We start from the raw sequence: 6,490 nt of genomic DNA on the forward strand, positions 1-6,490 counted from the left end.
AAGCAGTAGTAAGACCTTAACAAGGATTTTACCTTATTCTTTCTGTAAAATGGCAGTTCCCTGAAGGGCTTTTCAGAAAGAGCACTGAGAAGTTGGCTTTTACTCCAGGTCTGTGCTTAAGACTTAGTGAGGAATCTAAGCAAATCAGGTCCCTTTCTGATCTCAGGTGTCTCATATGTGAGCCTTAGCCTTGCTATGAACTCAGCTGTGTGTCATTAAAGATAGTCCCTAGAGTCAGACCTGGCTGAGGTCTCCATACTGTGAAGTCTCCTTCATGCTGTGAGATTTGGGGCAAATATAAATGAACTCTGCAAAGCCTAAGAATCCTTTGAGAATTACAGTTTCTAGTTGTCTGTAAAAACTCAAAAAAGGCTCACTACTACTACTACTACTACTACTACTACTGCTGCTGCTACCTCAAAACCCTTTCCCTAACTCTCTCCCCATTGTGACCATGGCCTAAAAATTGCCTAAGAGTTTGAGAATAACCAAAGATACTGACATGGAGAGAGCATTGCCCTTGAATGATGATTTAGCCATGAAAATAATTTAAAATTCTGTTGCTTTTTGCCCATCCATATTCAACTCTACATTAGCACTGTCTCTTTTCTTCTAGAATTTTGTGAGGATCAAATGAGATAATAAACACTATAGCAGATTTCAGAGTAAAGCAGGATTTTTTAAATAATATTTTTATCAATTGAGATTTTTATACAATGTGTTTTTATTATCTCCAACTCCCTCTCCATCTCCTCTCATATCCACCCCACCTTCCTACCTCCCAACTTTGTGTCCTCTTTTTTGAGCTGTTTGAGGGCTGGACATGATGGTACACACCTTTAGTTCCAGCATTCAGGAGACAGAGGCAGGCAGATCTCTGTGAGATCAAGGCCAGCCTGGTCTACATAGTGAGTACCAGGACAGCTAGGGCTATAGGGAAAACCTGTCTCAAAAAAACAAAAAGCTAGAACAAAACACAAAAGCCATTTGAGTCCAGTTTGTGTTCCCCAGATATTCTTGGGTGTGAGTCTCTCCCCTGGAGCATGGGCAGTGTACCCAGTGTCACACCCTTAAAGAAAACTGACTCTCTCTCTCCCAGAAGCTATCAATTGCCAATAGTTCCTTATCTAGGGTTCAGCAGTTAAAACACTTGCTGCTCTTGCAGAAGACCTGGGTTCCATTGCAAAAGACCCAGGTTCAGTTCCCAGCACTCACATGGCAGCTAACAACCACCCGTAACTCCAGTTCCAGAGGATCCAATGCCATCTTGTGGTTTCCACAGATATTGCGTGTACATGGTGCATTTACAAACATGCAGGCAAATATTCATACATGTAACAAAAATACAGCAGGATTTTAATGTGAGAAATGGTTATTAATGTTACTGAATTTCTAGTAAGATCACCAATATGTTTTTTTTCATTCAACAAATAATTGAGTGCCTGTAAATGTGCTTCTAGGCTAAGCCTAGAAGATGATGTAGAAAGACTGCATTTGGCTGCTAAATTGTTTTGTTTTGTTTTGTTTTGTTTTCTGTCTTTTTTGAGGCAGGTCTCCCTGTAGCCCCAGCTGTCCTGGAACTCACTATGTAGACCAGGCCGGCCTTGAACTCACAGAGTTCCACCTGCCTCTGCCTCCCGAGTGCTGGAATTAAAGGCAAGTGCCACCACGCCAGGCAGCTGCTAAGTTTTTTAACCTAGAAGTATCTAGCATAAAAGAAAAACATTGCTATATGACTCAGTTCTCTTTTTTAAAAGATTTTATTGTGGGGGGCAGGGGGAGTCTGGAGAGATGGCTCAGCAGTTAAGAGCACCAGCTGCTCTTTCAGTGGACTTGGGTTCAGTTCCCAGTACCCATATGGTGGCCAGCAACCATCTGTAACTCCAGTTCCAGGAGATCCAACACACTCCTCTGACCTTCACAGGCATTGCACAACATGGGTGTGCTTACGTACAACATGGGTGTGCTTACGTACAAGCAGGCGATACACTCATACATGTAAACTAATAGTAAAATATTTTTAATCGTATTTTTAGTTTATATGTATGAGTGAGTACTTTGCCTGCATGTGTATGTGTACCATATATGTGTGTGTGATGCCCATGGGCTAGAGGGCATTGGATCCCTGGAACTGGAGTTTACAGATGGTTGTGAGCCACCGTATGGTTACTAGGAACTGAACTCAGGTCATCTGCAAGAGCAGCCAGTGCTCTTACCCACTGAGCCATCTCTCCAGTCCCCCTACTCCACTCTTAATTAACTTCAATACATATTAAGAACTGAATGTATGCAAGGTGGTTAGTTGGGTTGCAGAAAATAGAAAAGTATAATTCCAGCCCTCTAAGTGTTAGCAGACTGATCCTACAATTGGTTTTAACTAAGCACTTGTGCTATTAAATAAAACTTGTGTTTTGTAAACTCTGTATAAATGAACAGTCTTGGGTTTTTCTTTCCATCTGTCCCTAAGAAAAATATGTAAAAAATGGCTTAATGTATTTATTTATGTTAGCTTACCTTATTTTATGTACAAAAATAACTATGAATAACTTAAATTAGCCAGGCATAGTGGAATGTGCCTATAATCTCTGCATCCTGAAGGGAGTAGAAGACTCCAGTGTGTCATCCTAGGCTATGTAGCAAGACCCTTCTCTGAAAACCACAAGCTGGGGATATAGCTCAGTGACAGAGCATTTTATGCTCAAGTTCCTAGATTCAAGTCTCTTCACTGTAAAAAAAAAAAAAATTAAAAGGTAATTTATGTATCTTCTTTAGACTCCTCACAGTCATTAATGTCTATAAACTCATGGGGTTTGATGTGCTAATTATAGTTTTTAAATTAAAATTAAGTACTTGTTTAAAGACAGGGTCTGCCTGTAGCCCCAGCTCACCTGGAACTCACAATATATAGGCCAGGCTGGCCTTGAACTCACAGACATCCACCTGCCTGTGCCTCCTGAGTGTTGGGATTAAAGGCATGGGTTACCATGCCTGGCTTTTGTACTTGTCTGTTTTTTAAAAAGAAGAGGAAAAAAAGAAGAAGAATACACATGGTTGATCCTCAGACCAATGGTTGAGGGCATACATGAAAGTCAGGAGAATGCAGCATCACTCACAGACAGGCCTTAAAGTGCCTAGGTTTGTTATGTCTGTTGGTGGTGGTGTATGTGTACGTTCTGGATGCTGGGGATCCAGTGCAGAACTATGCATCTACTAGGCAAATGCTCTATCACTGACCTAGCACAATATCAGTCTTACAAAAAGGCAAAATGACTTGCTTCCTCCAAACCCAGGCTTCCCAGGCATAAGCCCGCATAAGCATTAAGGCATGAAAAGCTCAAGGTAAAAATAACTTTATGTCTGGTTTGATTTTGGAAGCTGTGTAGAGAGGAGAGAGAACATTGAAGTGTTCATATTGAAAACCAGCATGTCATACTGTCATCGGGTTGAAAGCCAAGTAGAAAATAAACTAATTGGTTTTCTTGAACTAGGTTTGGTCTAATCATTTGTCAGTTCTCTCAAACCAACTTCAAAAATGATTTTTAAGATCTCAACTGGGCCCTGACCAGAATTATCTGGCTCACAGTCTCCTAATAGCTGCTAGGAGAAAAATAAACTTATGAGGCTAGAAGCCAAGTACAAAGGTCCGTGTAGCCGGGGTTTGAACACAACCGAAAAAGGAAGGAAGATTTTCCAGTTTCCCTTAGTATTCCTTAAGATTCTGAATCCTTCCCTGAGATTTAGGCCCAGGTTTTAAGTCCAGAGTAGTATCCAGAGTTGCACTTCAGTTTCTGGGGCTCAGAACAGTTCAACTTCCAGTTGAAGGTTATCAAAAGCTGGGGTCAAAACAAAACTGCCTGCTGCAGGCCCGAGAGAGTAGATAAGAACCAGACTTCAGGCCACTTCCCAAAACCTACACCTTTCCTTCAGACATATATTGGTTTGAAATAGGAGACCCACCCACTTCCCACAATTAGAGAACCTACAGTCTGTGATGTTCGGATCTCAAAGTCCATGCTAGCCTAGTTCAGAGAAGAAAGAAAGCTGTGGACAGGAATAGCCAAGGAAGAATGTTTGCTCTCCACATGCTGTATGCTGTTTCTATTTTGGCTTCTTAATTATTGTTTATAAAAACTTTTTTCTCTTATGTTTTCTTGAAGAAAGAAAGAAAAAAGAAATATCTACTCAGGATGCAGTTTCTAGGGATCCACTTTGCACTGATTGTTCTGCTCTTATTCCCTGTATCTGACAGTGTGAGAATGGTAAAAATCCCATTCTTCCTGTCCTCCTTCATGTCTTTCTGCTGGTTCCAAATATACATATGACAGTTACTAAGGCAATGTTGAGTAATAAATGAAAGAAGTCTGGGCTGGGTCAGCTCTCATTCTCCCCACTCAAAATGGGTAAATAACAGAGACAGGAAAATAATTCCTGGACACAATTTTGGTTTGCATGTTGAAGCTAGGAAGTTTAAATCCCAGCATAGTTTTCTTGAATACTTGCGTGCCAGCCCCAAGAGTAAGCTTTTGATTTGAATTCGCTCAGATTTTCCTTTATAAACAAGCTAACTAGATGATAGATTGATAGATAGCTAGATGATAGATGAAATGTTTAAAAAGATTAAAATTACAGAATTAAAACTATCATAAATATAACATCTAAAAGTAATATCTATAAGAATTAAGATAATATTTTCAAAGGTACAAATGCCATCCCTGAATAGCATTATTTCACTAATTGTTCATGATAACCACCTTCAGTGTATTTATTACCCATGTCTTACAGTTGGTAACCCAAAGCTTACCAAATCATTTGCCCAGAGTCACATTGCTAATGAGAGCCTGGCTCTGTATCCCCAGAAAATCCACATTCTCCACTGAGAAGCTTCCATGGTTTGACCAGTGTTCCCTGCCACCGCCACGAGGTTTTCTGCCTGGCCTCCTGCACATTTTGTTCCAGTATCTTAATCCCCTTTGGAGTCCTCATTGCTCTTTGGTCATTTACAACTTTGACTATGTTCTTTAGCCATTTTCTGCCACCATCCTCAGCTTTCACCCTATTCCATTAGCCAGAACTCCTTTGTTTGCACAAAAAATAAACATAACACAAAACTGTTTCAAGAAAAAGAGGGAAAGACTTGCCTCACATGATGAAAAGTCCAAAGCTAGCTGCCATAGGCATGTCTGAATCAAGAACTCGCCATCACACTTCCTGTTCCCACCCCTATTTCCCTTTCCTGTGTCCTGTAGGGAGTTCTTGTCTATATGGTAAGCTTGATGCTGAATGCCAGGCAAGCACTCTGTGCAGAGTTACTACCTCCCTGATTGCAAGTCCCAGAATTGTATTCCTGACTTAGGTCATGTGTCTACCTACAAATCAAACACTTTATAGTTTTCTTTCTTTTGTAAAATGTTTTATTTATTTTCTGTATATGAGTATTTTCCTTGCATGGACTAAGTGTACCATATTCACGCCTGGTGCCTACAGAGGCCAGAAGAGGGTGTCAGACCTCCTGGAACTGGAATTACTAGTGGTTGTTAGCTTCCAGGTCTAGGTCTGGAACAATCTGGAACCCTCATCCAAACCACCAAGACAAGAGTGGAAAGAGTTCTGGGAAAAGCTGGGTTACTGTTACCAAGAGAAAAAAAAATGGATGCTGAGTAAGGAAAAACCATGCCTGCTGTGGCCAAAGCTTGGATCGCTCCTTGCCTAATTAGCCCAAGTAGCCTTCAGGGTTAATGGTCTTTCTGGATCACCATGGTCCTCAAGTGTATAGTAGGAAATAGGATACAGACCATGGCAAGTGTTACAAACTGGATTCATTTAAACCAAGATCCAGCCAGCTACCTGCCAGGTCCAAACACACCTTCTACCAGCAAAGTTTGACAGTTTGCTGAAAATGAGTATTTGGATAGAATGTCAATAGTTAAGGACCTCAGATTATTTCTGAAAAGAGTAAGTAGTGTTCACTGTGTAGTTAAACACCTGAAAAGATAATCATATAATGATTTATTAAACTAGATAAGGATTTTATTATTTTTACTTTATGTATATGAGTATATTGCCTGCATGTGTGTGAGTGCACCCAAGTCATACAATGCCCACAGAGGTCAAAAGAGGGCATCAGATCTCCTGGAACTGGAATTATGGATGGTTGTTAGCCACCATGTGGGTGCTGGGAATAGAACCCAGGTCCTCTGCAAGAACAGCCAGTGCTCTTAACCACTGAGCCATCTCTCCGGCCCTAGACAAGGACTTTTAAAGATTTGTTTGGTAGTACTGACAGTAAAACCTAGCACCTTTTGCATGCTAGACAAACTCTCTACCCCTGAACCACGTTCTCACCTCAAAGGCTTATCCTTGAGTATAGTCATTTTAAAAATCAAATAAAGTATTTTTCTTGCATGGTATTTTTCTGACCTTTTGTGGAGGAGAAAATGAAGAAAGATGAAGATGGTTTATAATGATCACAGGGTCAATAATTAACATCCAT

General features: G+C 40.6%; 1 protein-coding gene across 2 annotated transcripts in view; it reads left to right on the forward strand.

Annotated features, from left to right (window-relative positions):
• LOC103751200 (histone-lysine N-methyltransferase SETMAR) overlaps positions 1–6,490 on the forward strand; it is a 13,426-nt gene that overhangs the window by 1,068 nt on the left and 5,868 nt on the right. The gene's annotated exons all lie outside the window — the stretch shown is intronic.

The sequence above is a fragment of the Nannospalax galili genome, unplaced genomic scaffold (genome assembly GCF_000622305.1).
Source record: "Nannospalax galili isolate Female #2095 unplaced genomic scaffold, S.galili_v1.0 scaffold846, whole genome shotgun sequence".
Taxonomy (NCBI): Eukaryota; Metazoa; Chordata; class Mammalia; order Rodentia; family Spalacidae; genus Nannospalax; species Nannospalax galili.